We start from the raw sequence: 18922 nt of genomic DNA on the forward strand, positions 1-18922 counted from the left end.
CACCGGACATGTGGGAACCAACTTCCAGACACGCCTGAATGAACACCTGGATACGCTGAAAGCATCAAAGAGACACAATGGAATCAGGTCCTGGACATGCCATAGCCACCTGCAGGACATGCCAGAATCACCTGCCATACATGTGGGAACCAATACCATGACACACCAGAGGCACCCACAAGACACGTCGGAAGCACCTTCCAGCCATACTGGAAACTCATGTAAGACGCACAGGAACCCCTGCCTGTCATGCCAGAACCATCTGAATGACACGCCAGTACCATCTGCCAGACGTGCCATAACCACCTTCCAGAGAATACTGCACCACCTGCCAGACAAGACTGAACAACCTGCTGGACACGCCTGAACCACTTGACGGACACTCCAGAACCACATGCCAGATATGCTGGAACCAACTTCCGTACAGGCCTGAAACACCTGCTGGAAACTCCTGAACCACCTTATGGACACGCTGCAACCACCTTCCGGATGTGCCGGATCCATCTGGTGGACATACTGGAACCACCTGCTGAACACGCCAGAACCAGGTGCCGGGCACGTGGGAACCACCTGCTGGAAACCCTGGAACCACAGGCCAGACATACTGGAAGGACACGCTGGACACTGCGGAACCAAGTGCTGGACACACAAGGACCACCTGCTGGAAACCCTGGAACCACAGGCCAGACATACTGGAAGGCCACGCTGGACACTGCGGAACGAAGTGCTGGACACACACGGACCATCTGCCAGACACCACCAAAGCACCCCCTGGAGAGGCCTGAATCAGCTGCTGGATACACCCAAAGCACCATTTGGACACTTCAAGACCATGTTTCAGAAATGCCTGTAACACGAGACGGCCATGTCTGGACCATGTGCCGGATGCACCTGGACCAGCTGATAGACATGCCTGGCCAGCCTCCCGGACTTACCAGAACCATCCACTGGAAACGCCTGAACCAACTGCCTGACACCCTGGAACCAACTGCCAGAAATGTCAGAACCACCATGTGGACAACATGCAAACACCAGCGGGAGACACCAAAATCAGGTCCTGGACACGCAAGAAGCACATGACTGACACTCTGGAACCACCTTCGGGAACCGCTGGAATCACCTGCTGGGTATGATGGCACCAACTTCCAGACACACCGAAACCACCTGTCAGATTCAGCAGAACCAGGTGTCAGACACCGTGAAACCACCTGTTGGATACGCCAGAACCAGGTGCCAGACAGCACAGAACCACCTGCCAGACAAGCCAGAACCACCTGCCTGACATGCTGGAACAACCTGCTGGACGCGCTGAAATGACATTCCTCATACGCCAGAGCCAGGTCCTGGGAAAACCTGCCGGACATGCCAGAACCACCACCTGGACACGCCGAAACCAGCAACCTGATTCTCACAGTTCCCGCAGGTGGTTCCAGCATTCCAGCAGGTGCTTCTGGTGTGCTGGGACCTGATTCTGCCGTCTCTCGTGGGTGGTTCCAGAGTGTCCTTGTGGTGGTGCTGACATGTCTGGAAGTTAGTTCCAGTGTGTCAGGCAGGTGGTTCAGGCATTTCCGGGAGGTGCTTTGGGGGTGTCTGGCAGGTAGTCTGGCAGTGTCTGTCAAGTGGTTCCATCATGTCCGGTATATCCTTCCTGTATGTCTGGCCTGTGGTTCTGGCATGTCCAGCAGGTGGTTCTGGCGTGTCTGGCACCTGGCTCCAGCGTGTTTGGCAGGTGGTTCCAGCATGTCCACCAGATGGTTCTGGCACATCCTGAGGTGGTTATGGCTGATCTGGCCGGTGGTTCAATCATGTCTAGCAGGTGATTCAGTCGTGTCCAGCACCTGGTTTCAGCATGTGCGACACCTGTTTCTGGTGTATCTGGCAGGTGGTTCCAGCGTGTCCGGCAGTTGGTTAGGTCATGTCCGGGACCTTGTTTCTGTGTGTGCAACACCTTTTTCTGGCATATCTGGAAGGCGGTTCTGTCACATCTGGCAGGTGTTTCACGCAAGTCTGGCTGGGGTTCAGGCATGTCCAGCACGTGGTTCTGGTGTGTTGGGCACCTGGTTCCAGCGTGCCTGGCATGCGGTTCCAGAATTTCCATAAAGTGGTCCTGAATGGTTCAGCAGGTGATTCATGCAAGTACAGGAGCTGCTTCAGGCTTGTCCAGCACCTGATTCTGGCCTCTGTTGGACCTGTTTCTGGTGTATCCAGCAGATGGTTCTGGTGTGTCCAAGAGGTGGTTCCAATGTGTCCAACAGATGGTTTCGACATACCCAGCAGGTGATTTGGACATGGCCGGCAGGTGTTTCCACCATGTCCAGCAACTTTTTCTAGCATATTTGGCGGGTGGTTTCAGTGTATCTGGCAACTGGATCTGGCATATCAAACAGGCGGTTCTGGCCTGTCTGGCATGCAGTTCTGCTACATTCAGCAGGTGTTTCCGGCATGTCAGGTTGGTGCTTCCGGAGTGTCTGGCAGTTGGTTCCAGTGTGTCCGGTAGGTGGTTCCAGAATGTCTGGTGTGTTGTTCTGGGATATAAGGGGCTTGGTTGCGGCATATCCGGTAGGTGATTTTGGCGTGTCCTGCAGGTGGTCCTGGTGAGTCAAGCATATGGTTCTGGAGTGTCTGAACCCTGGTTCTGGCATATCTGACAGGTGGTTCCTGCGTGCCCATCATGTGGTTCTGGACTGTCCTTCAAGTGGTTCAGGCACATCTGGCTGGTGGTTCAGTCTTGTCTGGAAGGTGGTTCAGTTTTGTCTGTCAGGTGTTTCGGGCATGTGGGGACGGTGGTGCCAACATGTCATTCAGGTGGTTCCAGCAAGTCAGGCAGGGGGTTCCTGTGTCTCTGGCATGAGCATCTGGTATGTCCATAGGTGGTTCCAACGTGTCTGTTGGTTGCTTCTGGGGTGTCCAGCGACTGGTTTTGTGCATGTCTGGCAGGTGATTCTGGTGTATCTGGCAGGTGGTTCACACAAGTCTGACAGGTGGTTCAGGCATGTCCAGCAGGTGGTTCTGGCCTTAGAGCACCAGGTTCCACCATGTCCAGACCTGGTTCTGGCATATTTGACAGTAGGTTTCAGTGTATCTGGCACCTGGTTTTGGCATATCCAACAGGTGGTTCCAGAGTGTCTGGCATGTGGTTCTGTTACATTGGGAAGGTGTCTCCGGCATGTCCAGTGTGTGCTTCTGGTGTGTCCAGCAATTGGTTCCAGCATTTGTGGCTGGTGGTTCTGGCTTGTCTGTGTGGTGGTTCCAACATGTCCTGTGGGTGCTTCCGGGGTGTACAGCAGTTGGTTCCTGCAGGTCCAGTGGGTGATTCCGGTGTGTGCAGCAGGTGGCTACAGTGTGTCCAGCACCTGACTACGTCATGTCAGGTGGTGGTTTCGGCAAGTCTGGCGGTTGGTCCCGGCTTGTCTAGCAGGTGTTTCTGGCATGTCCAGCACCTGGTTCTGGCTTATCTGGCAGGTGGTTTCACAGTGTCTGGCACTGGGTTCCTCTGTATCTGACAGGTGGTTCCGGCATGTCTGGCAGGTGGTTCCAGGTGGCAGGCAGGTGGTTCCCTCGTGTCCATCCAGTGGTTCAGACATGTTTGGCTGGTGGATCAGTGCTGTCCAGCAGGTGGATCAGTGGTGTCCGGCTGTTGGTTGTACCATGTCTGGGGGTGGTTCTGGCATGTTCAGAAGGTGGTTCCATCATGAATGGCAGGTGGTTCCAGTGTGTCAGTCAGGTGGTTCTGGCATTTCCAGAAGGCGGTTTCATCGTGTCCAGTGGGTGATTCCAGCAGTTCCTGCAGGTGGTCCCAGCGTGTCCGGCAGGTGCTTCTGGCATGTCTGGGAACCGATTCTGGCATCTTAGGGGGTGGTTCCAGGCTTTCTGGGTGGTGATTCTGACGTGTCTGGAAGTTGGTTCCAGTGTGTCTGGCAGGTGGTTCAAGCGGATGGTTCCAGTTTGTCTGGCGGTTAGTTCTGGTGTGTCCGGAAGATTCTTCAGGTGTGTCTGTCACCTGGTTCAGGTGCATCCTGGACATGGTCCAGGCATGGCCATCCTGTGGTCCAGGCATTTCTGAAACGTGGTTCTGATGTGTCTGAATGATGGTTTGGGCATGTCCAGCGTCTGATTCAGACCTCTCCAGGGGGTGCTATGGGGGTGCCCGGCAGGTGGTCTGGGTGTTTCTGGCAAGTGTTTCAGCATGTTTGGCGTGTCTTTCGAGTATGTCTGGCCTAGGGTTCTGGCATGTCCAACAGGCCGTTCCGGCGTGTCCAGCACCTGGCTCCCACATGTCCACCAGATAGTTCCAGCATGTCTTTAAGGTGGTTACAGTGTGTCCAGCAGGTGGTTCAGGCTTGTCCATCACTTGGTTCAGTCATATCCAGCACCTTGTTCTGGTGTGTGTGACACCTGTTTCTGGCATATCTGGTAGGTGGCTCCAGCTTGTCTGGCAGGTGGTTCAGTCATGTCCGGCACCTGGTTTCAGTGTGTGCGACACCTTTCTCTATTGTATCCAGCAGGTGATTCCAGCGTGTCTGGCAGGTGGTTCAGGCATGTCCAGCATGTTGTTCTGGCCTTTGGGCATCAGGTTCTGCCATGTCCGGACCTGGTTCTGGCATATTCTACAGGTGGTTTCAGTGTATCCAGCACCTGGTTCAGGCATATCCAACAGGTGGTTCAGGTATGTCTGGCAGGTGGTTCTGTTATGTTTGGAAGGTGGTTCTGGCATGTCTGCTGAGTGCTTCCAGTGTGTCTGACAATTTGTTCCAGTGTATGTGGCTGGTGGTTCCAGCATGTCTGTGTGGTGGTTCTGACATGTCTGGTGGGTGCTTCCAGGGTGTCCGGCAGTTGGTTCCTGCATGACCAGAGGGTCATTCTGGTATGTGCAGCAGGTGGCTAAGGCATGTCTGGGACCTGTTTCCGTCATGTCGGGTAGTGGTTGTGGCATGTCTGGCAGGCGATTTCAGCATGTAAGGCAGGTTTTTCTGGTCTGTGTGGAAGTTGGTTCTGGTGTATTCAGGACCTGGTTCCAGCGTATCCAGCAGGTGATTTTGGCTTGTCTGGCCGGTTGTTCCAGCATGTCTTGCAGGTGGTTCTGGCTTGTCCAGCAGGTGGTTCCGACATGGCAGCACCTGGTTCTGGCATATCCGGCAGGTGGTTTCACTGTGTCTGGCACCTGGTTCCACTGTATCCGACAGCTTGTTCTGGCGTGTCTGGAGGGGTTTCTGGGGTGTCAGGCAGGTGGTTCTGTCGTGTCCATCCAGGGGTTCAGATGTGTTTGACAGGTGGATCAGTGCTGTCCAGCAGGTGGATCAGTTGTGTCCAGCTGTTGGTTGCAGCATGTTGGGGGTGGTTCGGGCATGTCCAGAAGGTGGTTCCCTCATCCCTGGCAGGTGGTTCCAGTGCGTCAGTCAGGTGGTTCCAGCGTTTCTGGAAGGTGGTTCCATTTTATCTGGCAGGTGATTCTGGCACTTCCCGCAGGTGGTCCGTATGTGTCTGGCAGGTGGTTACGGCATGTGAATCAGGTGGTTCTGGCGTGTCTGGAAGGTGCTGCCAGCATGACCAGGACCTGTCATCTCCAGTGTGTGGTTCCAGATTGCCCGGGTGGTGGTTCTGACGTGTACGGCAGTTGGTTCCAGCGTGTCAGGCAGGTGAGTCAGGCTCGTCCGGTGGTTGGTTCAGTCATGTCCAGCACCTGGTTCCAGCATGTGCAACATATGTTTCTGACGTATCTGGCACATGTTTCCAGCATGTCCAGCAGTTGGCTCACACAAGTCTGGCAGGTAGTTCAGGCGTGTCAAGCTGGTGGTTCTGGTGTGTCGGGCACCTGGTTCTGGTGTGCCCAGCCTGTGGTTCTGGAGTGTCCGTAAAGTGGTTCAGGCTGGTCCAGCATGTGGTTCAACCTAGTCCTGTAGCAGCTGCATGCTTGTCTGGCACGTGGTTCTGGCCTGTGCTGGACCTGTTTCTGGCATATCAGGCAGATCATTCTGGTGTGTTGGCACATAGTTATGGCATATCCGACAGGTGGTTTTGACATGTCTGGCAGGTGTTTCTGCCATGTCCAGCACCTGCTTCTGGCGTATTCAGCAGGTGGTTCAGGGTATTTGGCACCTGGTTCCAGCATATCCAAAGGTGGTTCTGGCATGTCTGGCAGTTAGTTCAGGTGTGTCTGGCATGTGGTTCCAGATTGCCAGTCAACTGGTTCAGGTGTATCCAACACGTGGTTCAATCTTGTCTGGCACCTGGTTCCAGCATGTCCTGGCAGTGGTACAGGTGTGTCATTCAGGTGTTTCCAGTGTGTCAGGTGGGGGATTCCTGTGTGTCTGGCATGAGTTTCCAGGGTGTCTGGAATGTGGTTCCAATGTGTCCGGTGGGTGCTTTCGAGGTGTCCAGCAGTTGGTTCCAGCATGTCAGGCAGGTGATTCTGGTGTGTCCATCAGGTGGCTATGGCATGTCCAGGACCTGATTCCATCATGTCGGTTGGTGGTTTCGGCATGTCTGGGTGGAGGTTCTGGTGTGTCTGGCAGGTATTTTCAGAGTGTACAGCAGGTTTTTCCATCCTGTCCAGAAGTTGGTTCTGGCATATTCAGGATCTGGTTCTGGCATATCTGGCAGGTGATTTCGGCACCTATGGCAGGTTGTTCCAGCATGTCTGGCAGGTGGCTCTTGCTTGTCCAGCAGGTGGTTCTGTCCTGTCCAACACCTGGTCTGGCGTATCTGGCAGGTGGTTTCATGGTGTCTGTCAGCTAGTTCCACCATATCTGACATGTGGTTCTGGCATGTCTGGCAGGTGTTTCCAGGGCATCAGGCAGGTCCTTCTGGTGTGTGCAGCTGGTGGTTCATCCATGTTTGTTGGGTGGGTCAGTGCTGTACAGCATGTGGATCAGTCGTGTCTGGCTGTTCTTTGCAGCATGTCTGGGGTGGTTCTCTCGTGTCCAGAAGGTGTTTCCCTCATGCCCGGCAGGTCGTTCCAGCGTGTCAATCAGGTGGTTCTGGCGTTTCCAGATGGTGGTTCCATCATGTCTGGAGGGTGATTCTGGTGCTTCCCACAGGTCATCCCAGCATGTCCGGCAGGTGCTTCTGGCCTGTCAAGGACCTGATTCTGGTATCTCTGGAGGTGGATCCAGAGTTTCTGTGTGGTGGTTCTGGTGTGTCTGGCAGTTGGTTCCAGCTTTGTCAGTCAGGTGGTTCCAGCATGTCCAGAATGTGGTTATGTCTTGTCAGGTGGGTGATTCTGGTAGTTCCCACAAATGGCTCTGTTGCGTCTGGCAGTTGCTTCCAGTGTGTACAGCATCTGATTCTCCATCTCCAGCTGGTGGCTCCAGAGTGTCCAGGTGGTTGTACCGACATGTCTAGCAGTTGGTTCCAGCATGTGTGGCACGTGGTTCAGGCGTTTCCGGTGGATGGTTCCAGTATCTCCGGTGGGTAGTTCCAGCATGTCGGGCAAGTTGTTCTGGCATGTCAGCTTGTCCAGATGCATCAGGCACATGGTCCAGGCATGGCCATCCTGTGATACAGGCATTTCTGAAATGTGGTTCTGACATGTTCAAAAGGTGGTTTGGACGTGTCTGACACCTGATTCAGGCCACTGAGAGAGGTGCCTTGTGGGTGTCTGGTGGTGGTCTGGGTGTGTCCAGCAAGTGATTCTGACATGTTTGGCGTGTCCTTCCAGTATGTCTGGCTTGTGGTTCCAGCCTGTCCAGCAGGTGGTTCTAGCATGTCTGGCACCTGGCTCTGGCATGTGTGACAGGTGGTTCTGGCATGTCCACCAGATTGTTCTGGCACATCCTTAAGGTGATTACAGCATGTCCGGCTGGTGGTTCAGTCGTGTCCAGAGATGGTTCAGGCTTGTTCAGGAGGTGGTTCAGTCGTGTCCAGCACCTGGTTCTGGCATGTGCAGCATCTGTTTCTGGTGTATCTGACAGGTGGTTCCAGCATGTCTGGCAGGTGGGTCACGCAAGTCTGGCAGGTTGTTCTGGTGTGTTCAGCATGTGATTCTGGTGTGTCCGGAATCTGGTTCCAGCATTCATAGCGTGCAGCTCTGGAATGTCCATGAATTGGTTGAGGCTGGTAGCAGGTGGTTTAGGCTAGTCGGGCAGCTGCTTCAGGCTTCTCCAGCACCTGGTTCTGGAGTGTGCTGGAGCTGTTTCTGGCGTATCTGGCAGATGGTTCCAGTGTGTCTTGGAGGTGGTTCTAGCATGTCCATCACATGGTTTTGGTGTATCTAGCAGGTGATTTGGGTGTGTCTGGCAGGGGTGTTCTGGCGAGTCAAGCAGGTGGCTTTGGCGTGTCTGGCAGGTGTTTGAGACATGCCCAGCAGTTGTTTCTCATGTGTCTGGGATGTGGTTCTGGTGTGTCCATCATGTAGACCAACAATCTGGAGCCACATGCCGGGCATGCTGGAACCAAGTGCCTGACATGCCAATACCACCTGCTGGACATGCCTGAATCACCTTCCAGAATTGTCTGAACCACCTGCCAGACATGCTGGAACCACCCACCAGACATGTGGGAACAAACTGCTGGACCCACCGGATGCACGCAATGGACACGTCGGAACCACCTTCTGTACATACTGGAAACTCATGCCAGACACACAGGAAACCCCAGCCTGATATGCAGGAACCACCTGAATGACAAGCCAGTAGCACCCGCCATATATGCCAGAACATCCTGCCCCCAAAAAATGAACCGCTTGCTGGATATGCCTGAACCACTTGATGGACACTGTGGAACCACAGGCCAGGAACATCAAAATCTCCTACCAGATATGCTGGAACCATGTGCCAGATACACCGGTACTGCCTACCTCACATGCTGGAACCACCTGTTGCATATGCTGGAACCAGGTGCCTGATTCACAGAAACTACCTGCTGGACATGCCAGAACCAGGTGCTGGACACACTGGAACAACCCACCAGACACATCAAAATCACCTGCGTGATACTCTGGGACCATGACCCAGACATGACAGAACCATGTGCTGGACACACCGGAACCACCTGCTGGATAGGTCGAAAACAGGTCCTGCACACACCGGAACCAGGTGCCCCCAATGACTGAACACCTGCAGACCAAGACTGAACCATTTTCCAGAGAGTCCTGAACCACCACCAGACATGCCAAAAACCACCTTCTGGACGCGCTGGAACCATCTGTTGCAGATGCTGAAACCACTCACCAGAAATTTGTGCACCACGTGTCTGACATGCTGGAGTCCACTGCCGGACATGTGAGAACCAGCATCTGGACACTCCAGAACCACAAACCAGAGATGTGAGAATCAGGTCCAGGACATGCCAGAAGCACCTGCAGGACACGACAGAACCACCTGACTGACACACCAAAACCAGCTGCTGGAGATGATGGAACCATGACCTGTACACGCCAAACCCACCAACTGGACCCAACGGAATCAGGTCCTGGACACACTGTAGCCACCTGCCAGACATGCTGGAGCCACCCAACAGAAATGCTAGAACCAACTGCCAGACATCTCAGAAGCACACACAGGACACTCCAGAATCACCTTCAGGACATAAGGGAAACTCATGTGAGAAACACAGGAATCCCCTGCTTGACATTCCAAAACCACCTGCCAAACATGCAGGAACCACCTGTTGGATACGGAAGAGCCAGGTGCCAGACACTGTGAAAAAACCCAGCTGATGCACCAGAACCAGGTGCTAGACACACCAGAACCACCTGCCAGAGAAGCTGGAACCACCTTCTGGACAGGCCAGAGACATCCCTGATATTCTGCAACCAACCACTGGACAGGACTCATCCACCTGCTGGACTGCATTGAGCCACCTGCCAAACATGTCTGAACCACCAGTCAGACAAGCTGGAACCACCTGCCTGACACCCTGGAATCACCGGCCAGACGTGCCGGAACCACCTGTCAGATACAGGGGATCCTGGTGCCAGATACCTTGAAACCACCTGACATATATGCAGAACCAGGGGCCAGGCATGCCAGAAACACCTGCTGGAAACACTGTAACCACCAGCCAGACAGGCTGGAACAACCTGAAGGACACACTGTAATCACCTGCAGGACATGGCAGAATCAGGTTCTGAATATGCCAGAACCAACTTCTGGACAGGCCGGAAAAACCTGCCAGACAGGCTGGAACCACCACTCAGACATGCCAAAATCACCAATCCGACATGCCAGAATCAGGTCCCAGACACGTCAAAGCCACCTGCCAGACACGCCAAATCACACTCTGGACATGCAGAACCAACTGCCAGACACCTCAGAAGCACCCACAAGACACGTCAGAACCACCTTCTGGACATACTGGAAATTCTTGCCAGACACAGAGGAACCCTCTCCCTGACATGCTGCAACCACCTGAATGACATACAGGTACACTGGCCAGACATGCCAGAACCACCTGCAAGATACACCTGGACCACACGACAGACACTCTAGAACCACATGCTGGGCATGCTGGAAACACCTGTCAGATATGCCAGAACCAGGTGCCAGACACACTGGAACCACCTTCCAGACAGACTTGAACCACCTGCTGGGCAACCCTGAACCCTCAACTCTGAGCTGGACATGCAGGAACCACAGATTGACTTGCCAGAACCAGGCCACTTATACGTGGGAACAACATGCCAGACATGCTGGAACCGCCCACCGGACACAGTGGCACCACCACTCAGATACACTGGAAGCACCCACTGGACATGCTGGTACCAACTACCAAACGTACCTTAACCATATGCCAGACACACTTGTACCACCTGCCGGACACACTGGAGCCACCTGTTGGATATGCTGGAACCAGGTGCCAGATACACTGAAACCACCTGCCAAATATGCCAGAAACAGGTGCCGGACACAGTGGAACCACCTGCCAGACATGCCAAAATCGCCTGCTGGATATGCCAGAACCAGGCCCCTTAAACTCCAGAAACAGCTGCCAGACATGCCATGACCAACTGCCGGACACACTGGAATCACCACTCAGACACACCGGAACATCTGCCAGACATGCCGGAACCAAGTGCAGGACATGCCAGAAATTCCTGCCAGATATACCAGAACCATCCACCAGGAATTCTTGAACCACCTGCCTGACATGCTGGACCCAACTGCTGGAAACTTTGGAACCACAATGCAGACACTCTGGAACCACACACCAGAGACTCCAGAATCAGGTCCCAGGCATGCCGGTAGCACCTGTCAGATACAGTGGAACCAGTTTCCAAAACCCTGAAACCACCTGCTGGATATGCCAGTACCAGGTTCCAGACACACCAGAACCACCTGCTGGACATTCTGGAACCACCTGCTAGAAACACTGGAACAACCTGCTGGACACTGAGAAAACAGCTGCTTGATATGCCGGAACCAGCTCACAGATACACCAGAACCAATTTCCAGACAGGCTGGAAACACCTGCCAGACATGCCGGAACTACCACCCGGACATGCCAAAACCAGCAACTCAACATGACAGAATCAGGTCCCAGACACACTGGAGCCACCTGCTGGACATGCTGGAATCACCCACTGGACATGTGGGAACCAAATGCTGGACAACCTGGAAGCACCTACCGGACTCACCAGAACCACCATTTGAATCTACCAGAACCACATGCCAGACACACAGGACGCACCTGTCAGTCACACCTGAACCATCTGCCAGATAGTCCAGAAACAGGAACAGCACAAGCTGGAACCAGGTGCCGGAGAAGCATGAAGTCTCTTCCGGACTAGCCTGAACGACATGCTGGAACAGCCTGGACCACTACACAGACATTCCAGAGCCACACGCCAGGCATGCCAGAACTGGGTGACCAACATGCCAGAACCACCTGCTGAGCACTCCTGAACCACCTGCCAGATTGTGTGAATCACCTGCCGGGAATGCCAGAATCACCAGCTGGATACACCTGAAATAAGTGTCGCACACGCCAAAACCAGGTGTTGGACACAACTGATCCACCTGCTGGACATGCTGGAGCCACCTATTGGATATGCCATAAATAAGTGTTGCACATGCCACAACCAGGTGGTGGAAATGACTGAACCACCTGTCAGACAAGCCTGAACCCCCTTCCAGACATGCCGTCACCACCTTAATGATGGGCCATAACCATTTATTGGACATGTTGGAAGCACCTGCCGAACACACTGGAGCCAGGTGTCAGACATGCCAGAACTGCCCTCTGGACATGCCAGAACTACTGGCCAGACATACTGGAAGGACACGCCAGATATGCTGGAACCACTTGTAGGACACACCTGGACCACCTGCTGGACACCCGCAAAGCACCTCCCCGAGAGGCCTGAATCAGATGCCAGACATGCCCAAACCACATTTCGGACTCGTCAGAACCATGGTCAGAAACTCCTGGACCATGGGACAGCCATGCCTGGACCATGTGCCAGATTCACCTGCACCAGCTGACAGACATGCCTGAACAACCTGCCAGACACGTCAGAACTACCTGCTAGACATACCAGAACCATCCACTGGAAATGACTGAACGACCCACCTGACATGCTGGAACCAACTGTCAGAAATGTCAGACCACCACCTGGACACTCTGGAACCATGTGCCAGAAATGCCAGGACCAGGTCCCAGACATGCCAGAAGCACCTGTCAGATATGGTGGAACCAGGTGCCAGACACTGTGAAATCACCTGCTGGATGTGCCAGAACCACCTGCTGGACAAGACAGAGCCACCTGTCAGACACATCAGAACTACCTGCCAGACAAGCCAAAATCACCTGCTGGATATGCCAGGACCAGGTCCCAGATATGCCTGAACCAACTTCCAGACAGGCCGGAAAATCCTGCCAGACACACTGGAACCACCACCCGGATACGACAAACCCACCAACCTGACATGATAGAATCAGGTCCCAGACACATGGTAGCCACCCGCCAGACATGCGGGAACCAACTGCCAGACATCCCGGAAGCACCCACAGGACACGTCGGAACCACCTTTTGGACATACCAGAAACTCATGCCAGACACACAGGAAACCCTGCCTGACATGCTGGAACCACCTGAATGACACGCTGGTACCACTGGAAAGACATGCCAGAACAACCTACCAGACAAAACGGAAACGCTTGCCAGACAAGACAGAATCACCTGCCAGATATGCCTGAACCATTTGACAGATATTCCAGAACCCCATGCTGGGCACGCCAGAACCATCTTTCAGATATGCCAGAACTAGGTGCTGGACACGCCAGAACCACCTTTCAGACTGGTCTGAACAACCTGCTGGACACGCATGAGCCACCTGCAAGAGAAAACTGAACCACCTGCCCAATATGCCTGAATCACTTGACGGAGAGTCCAGAAACCCCTGCCAGGCATGCCAGCACCACCTACCAGATAAGCCAGCACCAGGTGCCGAACATGACTCAACCACCTGCCGGACAACCTGAACCACCTTCTGGAGAGGCCTGATCCACCTGCCAGACATGCCCGAACCATCATCCAAACGTGCTGGAACAATGTGGTGGACATACTAGAACCACCTGCCAGATACGCTAAAACCAGGTGCCGGGCATGCCAGAACCACCTACTGAACAGGAAGGATAAAGCCGCCGGACAACCCTGATCCTCCCAACGGACACACCAGAACCACAGGCCAGACATGACAGAATCACCTTCCGGACATGTTGGAACCACACGACTGACACACCAGAACCACCTGCTGGACACAACAGAACCACATTCTGGACACACCAGAACCACTCACCAGACATGACGGAAGCACCTTTTGGACACGCTGGAACCACCTGACTGACATGATGGAACAAGCTGACTGACATGCAGAAATCACACACCAGAAACACCAGAACCACCTGCTGGACACTCTGGCACCACCTGCTGATTACACTGGAACCAGGTGGCAGGATCGCCATAACCAGCTGACAGACAAACCTGAAAACCCTGCCAGACCAACCTGAACCACCCACCGGACACGCCTCAATCACCAGGCAGACATGCTTCATCCACCCACTAAACATGCCGGAACCACCTGCAGGCCCTGCCTGAACCACATGCTGAACATGCCAGCACCATCTGAATGACACACCATGACTACCTGCCAGACACGCCAGAACCACATTCCAGTCATGCTGGAAACACCTGTCAGATACACAGGAACCAGGTGCCTGATTCACGGAAACTACATACTGGATACACCTGAACCAGGTTTTGGACACTCCAGAAGCATCTTGCAGACACTTCTAAATTAGCTGCTGGATACACCTGAACCATGTGCCAGACACGGCGGAATCACCTGTTGCACTTCCCAGAACCACCTGCCAGATACGCCAGAAACCTTTGCAGCACATGTTGGAACCTGGTACCTGATACTCTGAAACCATGTGCTGGATAGGCTGGAACCAGGCGCTGGACACTGGAATGATCTGTCAGATATGCCAGAACCAGGTGCCGGATATGCTGAAACCACCTGCTGAATATGCCAGAACCAGGAGCTGGACACTCCTAAACCACCTGCTGGACACACCCGAACCACATTTCGGACATGTCAGATCCATGTTTCAGAAACACCTAGACCACAGGATGGCCATGCCTGGAACACATGCCAGGTGCACCTGGCCTACCTGACGGACATGCCTCAACAACCTGCTGGACATGCCAGAACTATCTGCTGGACATAATGAAATGATCCACTAGAAACGCCAGAACCACCCAGTGGACATGACAGAACCACCTTCTGGTCTTGCCCCAACCATGTGCTGGACAATCTGGAACCACCTGCCTGGCATGCGGGATCCACCTGCCAGATATGCCAGAACCAGGGGCCGTACTCGCTGGCACCACCCACTGGTCACGATGGAAGCACCACGTGGACACACCAGAAACACCCACTGGACAACCCTTAACCACCATCCAGACATGCCAGAACCACAGACCAGATATGTAGGAAGGTCATGCCAGACACACTGGAGCCACTCACCAGACACACCTGGACCACCTGCCACACATTCCCAAAGAACCTGCCAGACACACCCGAACCCGCTCCCGACACACCCAAACCACCATTCTGACACATCAGAAACACGTTTCAGAAATGCCTGGACCACGTGTTGGCCATGCCAGGACCAGGTGCCGAAAGCACGCACACCACCTGACAGGCATGCCTGAACAATCTGCCAGACATGCCGGAACCACTTCCCTGAGAAGACAGAATCACCTTTCTGACATGCAGGAACCATGTCCCGGACACATAGTAACCACACACAGGACAGGTTGATCCACCAGCCAGACACAGCTGAACCACCTGCCGGACATGACGGAACCACCTTTTTGACATGCCAAAACCACTCATTGGACACACCAGAATCACCAGCTGGACAAGATGGAACCACCTTCTGGACACACCGGAACCACCTGACTGACATGCCAGAACCACCTGACTGACACACTGGAATCACCCACTGGCCATACCAGAAACACCGGCAGGACACGCTGCAACACCCTGCCAGTTACAACAGAACCAGATGGCAGGAACACCGGAACCAGCTGCCTGATAAGCCTGAACAACCTGCCTGAGCAGCCTGAACCACCCACTGGACACGACTGAACCACCTGCTGGACACCCCAGAAGCACATGCTTCACTCGCCAGAACAACTTACCAGACGCGCTGAAATAACCAGATGGATATGCCAGAACCAGGCCCCTTACATTCAGGAACCACCTGCTGGAAAAGATGAAACCACCCACTGGACTCCCTGAACTGACACACCAGAACCATCCACTAGAAACGCCACAATCAGGCCTGGGACACAGTGCAACCACCTGCAGGACAGTCCAGAACCACCTGCCAGACACGCAGGAATCACCCATCGGACACACCAGAACCACCTTAAGAATGTACCGGAACCACCTGCCAGACACCATGGAACCAACTGTCAGATACCATGGAATCAGGTGTCTGATACACTGAAACCACCTGCTGAATATGCCAGAAACATGTGCTGGACACACCAGAACCATGTGCCACTTACACCAGAATCAGGTCCAGCAAGGCAAGAACCAGGTGCCAGACACGCCTGAAACAGCTGCCGGACACACAGGAACCATGTGCTAGACCATCCTGAACCACTTTATGGACAATCCGGAACCACAGGCCAGGCACACCAGAACCAGGTGCCTGACATGCCAGAACCACCTGCTGGACACGCCTGAACCACCTGCCAGACGTGTGAGAACCACCTACCGGACGAGCCGAAACACCTACCAGATATGCCAGAAACAGGTGTTGCACATGCCAAAACCAGGTGTCAGACACGACTAAACCACCTGCAAGACACACCAGAACCAGCTACCTGACACGCTGTAGCCACCTGACACACATGTTGAAATCATGTGCCGGATATGATGGAACCATGTGCCAGACACGCCAGAATCGCCTACCAGACACGTTGGGACCACCTGTTGGATACGCCAGAACCAGGTGCCTGATTGGCTGAAACTAACTGCCGGACACAACAGAACCAGTTGCCGGACACTACGTGACAACTCGTAGGACATGTCGAAATCATCTGCATGATAGCATGTAACCCAGTGCCAGACATCACAGAACCACCTGCCGGACATGCCGGAACAACCTGCCAGATATGCCTGAACCACCTGCCGAACACGCAGAAACCACCTGCTTGACTCACCGGAACAACCTGCCAGACACGCTGAAATCACCTGCCAGATACGCTTGAACCAGGCCACTTATATGCTGGAACAAGCCCCCAGACATGCCAGAACCACCTGCCGGACACACTGGAATCACCACACAGACACACCAGAACCACCTGCCATACATGAAGGCAGCACTGACCGGACACACTGGAACCACCACTCAGACATGCTGGAACCACCTGCCAGACACACCGGAACCAAATACCGGACATGCCAAAATCACCTGCTGAATAGGCCCGAATCAGGTCCTGGATATGCCAGAACCAACTTCTCAACAGTCCAGAACAACCTGCTGGACACACCAGAATCACCCACTGGACATGTGGGAACCAACTGAGGGACATGCCAGAACCGCCAACTGGACATGCTGAAAGCACCAACCAGACACGACAGAATCAGGTTCCACACATGCCATAGCCACCTGCCAGACATGCTGGAATCACCCATTGGACATGCGAGAAGGAACAGCCGCACATGCTGGAAGCACCCACTGGACACATCAGGACCACCTTACGGACATACCAGAAACTCATGCCAGACACACAGGAACACTCTGCCTGTCACGCTGCAACCACCTGAATGACACGCCGGTACCACCAGCCAGACATGCCGTAACCACCTGCCAGAGAAAACTGAACCACCTGCCAGATAAGACTGAACCACCTACCGGATATGCCTGAACCACTTGATGGACACTCCGGAACCACATGCTGTGCATGCCAGAACCACATTGCAGACAGGCCTGAACCACCTGCTGGACATGCCTGAACCACTTGGGGGACATGCCGCAGCCACCTCCTGGATGCACTGGAACCATCTGGTGGACATGCAGGAACCACCTGCTGGACACGCTGGAGCCACAGGCCAGACATACTGGAAGGACACACCAGAACCACTTGCTGGACACACCCGGACCACCTGCCAGAAACCACCAAAGCACCTCCCAGAGAGGCCTGAATCAGCTGCCAGACACACCCAAACCACCATTCGGACATGTCAAGACCACATTTCAGAAATGCCTGTACCACGGGATGGCCACGCCTGGACCATGTGCTGGATGGACATGGACCAGCTGACAGACATGCCTGAACAACCTGCCGGACATGCTGGAACTACCTGCTGGACATACTGGTACCATCCACCGGAAATGCCTGAACCACCTGCCTGACATGCTGTAACTAACTGCTGGAAATGTCAGAACCACCACCCAGACACTCTGGAACCACCAGCCAGAGACACCAGAATCAGGTCCCAGACACTCTGGAAGCACCTGCCGGACACGCTGGAAACACCTTCTGGAACTGCCAGAATCACCCGCTGGATACGACAGAACCACCTGCCGGACAAGCCGGATCCACCTGCCTGACATGCCAGAACAAACTTCTGGACACACTGAAATCACCTGCCGCATACACCAGTACCAGGTCCTGGAAAAACCTGCGAGACACTCCGAAACCACCACCCGGACACGCTGAAACCACCAACCTGATTCTGGCAGTTCCCACAGGTGTTTCCAGCATGTCCAACAGGTGCTTCTGACATGCCAGGACCTGATTCTGCCGTCTCTGGTGGGTGGTTCCAGAGTGTCCTTGTGGTGGTTCTGACGTGTCTGGCAGTTGGTTCAAGCGTGTCAGGCAGGTGGTTCAGGCATTACCAGGAGGTGCTTTGGGGGTGTCTGGCGGGTGGTCTGGGTGTGTCCGGCAAATGGTTCTGGCATATCTGGCGTGTTCTTCCTGTATGTCTGGCCTGTGGTCCCAGCGTGTCCAGCAGGCAGTTCCGGCATGTCCAGCACCTGGCTTCGGCATGTTCAGCAGATAGTTCCGGCATGTCCACCATATTGTTCTGGCGCATCCTGAAGGTGGTTACGGCATGTCCAGTGGTTCAATCATGTCCAGCAGGTGGTTCAGTCGTGTCTGGCACCTGGTTTCGGCATGTGTGACACCTGTTTCTGGCTTATTCGGCAGGTGGTTCCGGTGTTTCCAGCAGGTGGTTTACGCAAGTCTGGCAGATGGTTCAGGCGTGTCCTAGCAGGTGGTTCTGGCATGTCGGGCACTTGGTTCCAGCGTGCCCAGAATGTTGTTCTGGAATCTCTGTAAAGTGTTTCAGTCTTCTCTGGCAGGTTGTTCAGTTTTTCTGGCAGGTATTTTTGGCGCATCCGGTCAGTGGTACTGGCGTGTCATTCAGGAGATTCCAGCATGTCAGGCAGGGGCTTTCCT

The 18922-nt window shown here is 54.2% G+C and overlaps 1 long non-coding RNA gene across 1 annotated transcript in view; it reads left to right on the top strand.

Annotated features, from left to right (window-relative positions):
- The first annotated feature begins 1440 nt into the window (after positions 1-1440).
- The window catches only part of LOC139081412 (uncharacterized), a 34368-nt gene continuing 16886 nt past the window's right edge, over positions 1441-18922 (top strand). The window contains exons 1-2 of the long non-coding RNA XR_011536503.1: positions 1441-1512; positions 6371-6412. This is a non-coding gene — a long non-coding RNA (uncharacterized lncRNA). The remainder of the gene's footprint in view (positions 1513-6370; positions 6413-18922) is intronic.

This window comes from Equus przewalskii, unplaced genomic scaffold (genome assembly GCF_037783145.1).
Source record: "Equus przewalskii isolate Varuska unplaced genomic scaffold, EquPr2 contig_R2037, whole genome shotgun sequence".
In the NCBI taxonomy this organism is placed as follows: Eukaryota; Metazoa; Chordata; class Mammalia; order Perissodactyla; family Equidae; genus Equus; species Equus przewalskii.